The sequence below is a fragment of the Octodon degus genome, unplaced genomic scaffold (assembly GCF_000260255.1).
Source record: "Octodon degus isolate 3935 unplaced genomic scaffold, OctDeg1.0 scaffold00022, whole genome shotgun sequence".
NCBI lineage: Eukaryota > Metazoa > Chordata > Mammalia > Rodentia > Octodontidae > Octodon > Octodon degus.
In genome coordinates, this window is record NW_004524598.1 from 18,367,801 (window position 1) to 18,369,740 (window position 1,940).

A 1,940-nucleotide genomic window follows, 5' to 3' on the forward strand; every position below is an offset into this window, starting at 1 on the left:
TAGTGTGAAAGATCAGCCCTCCTTACACATTACTTTTGTACTTTTGTGAAGCAGCAACAATGACCATTGATAATTTGGTATTTCTGTTTACGATTGCTCCGAAACTCTTCAATTTCAAAAAGCCATTATCCAGCGTTGCCATGAAATCTACTGTAGATTCTAGGTAGCAAAGACTTGCTCAGGAACCAGTGTTAGGTCAAAGAAATATAAAGCAGGATATAAAGAAATATAAATTTCTGGATCTACTACACTAAGAGTGAAACCTAGGAAAAGTCACCTACTATTTTATAGAAGAAATAAAGACCTGCAAAAGTTGATTTTTGGTTGTATATTTTACACATTGTGTGGATTTGCAGCATCTGCTAATTGAAGCAGAAATACAGTGTAATTTATCCCTGCCCTGTACCCTAGATCTTGCCCACCCCACCCCAAAGATCTACTATCATATACCAAGTACTGTGGATATGAATCTAAGTCATCCTAGTGAACAAAGTTAGTGTAATGCACTGGTGTGCAGTGTGATATATAAAAAAGTCTCTTTTAATCTTCATCAAAGTTTTGCTGTAGAAGAAAATTGGCAGCCAAGTTCTCATTCTTCTCACAAGCAAACTATGCTTGCATCACAAGTCCTTCAAGAAATCCTAATGCCTTTAACTTTCTACAGCTTCCTTTTCCTGAGGTGTCACTTGCATGTAGTTTGGGTGCCCACTTGCAGCTTCTGCAGTTCCTCCACTGCCGCCTTCACCACCTCGGCCTTGACCACCAGCTTCCTCAGCTGGTTCATTCAGCACCTGAATAAAATGCTCCTGCTGTTGGCTAATTTGCTGCAGCAACTAAGGATCCTCTCAACCTGTCTGTTGTAGCAATGCTGGAAGCAGGGAAGGATTCTGTTGGATAATTTGTCTCATTTGTTGAAACCGACGCTGATTCCGTAAAAACTCAAGGGGATGTCCTCCAGAACTTGTGGTCATCATCGCTGCTGGTATAGTCGCTGCAGCTGCAGCCGCTGCGGTGGCCTGGGGCGCCCCAATACTAGCTGCTTGAGGAGGTCAACCACAGCCTGACTTGCGCTATCTCCAGGGATTCCCAAGTGCACTTGTCGCAACTTCAAAAAGGTTTGACCAAGAAGGCTCTCCTGAGATGTCTTCAGCTGATGTGGGGCTGCTAGCTGGCGGCGTCTCTGGTGGCTTTTCTGCAGGCCTCTCAGCTGGGCTGCACCCGCAGGCACAGGTTCAGAAGATGCCGTTGTCCCTGCTGGAGTGCTGGACGCAGGTGTGGATGTGGGAGCCAAAGCAGGGGCAGGGGCTGGCGCCTGAGCTGTTGCTGCGGAGGAACTCAGAGCTGCGGTGCTGGCGGGGCTGGACCACCGCGTTGTGGCTAGTGCTGGTGTGGTCACTGCTTCGGGTTGGTCACCATGACCACCGCAAAGTTTTTCTCACCGATTTCATATTCTTTGAGAGCAGTATCATCACTGAGGATTTTACCTGCATAAATTAATTTTCAACCTGATACTGGGAAGGCATCTTTCCCTTTTGCAGATTCCATCTTCTCTTTCAGTGCTTTCACTGTCTCCTCCGGGTTGATGTCGATCTTGACAGTCTTCAGGGTGACCTGCATCGCGCACCTTCAGCCCTGCTCTGTGGCCGGCCCGGGGTCGCCCGCGCTCCCGGCGCTCTCGGGAGGAAGGTGGTGGGTGCAGGGACTTGTCACGTCCGCCCCACGGAGCGGCCTGTCCCCAGCCCGCGCTCCGGGCCTCGTTGGTGCCTGCGGCCGTCCTGCAGGGCTCGGGCCACTGCGCTTCCGCACGTGCAACCCACACCAAAACGCCTCTAACCAGAATGCCCCTGACCCCTGGCCAGTAATTTCAATCTTTGTCAGTTTTCTTCTTTCTTTCTTTCTTTCTTTCTTTCTTTCTTTCTTTCTTTCTTTCTTTCTTTCTT

General features: G+C 48.8%; 1 pseudogene; it reads right to left on the reverse strand.

The window, feature by feature from the left end:
- Positions 1–540: 540 nt before the first annotated feature.
- On the reverse strand, positions 541–1,617 carry LOC101575911 (annotated as a pseudogene).
- Positions 1,618–1,940: the final 323 nt, after the last annotated feature.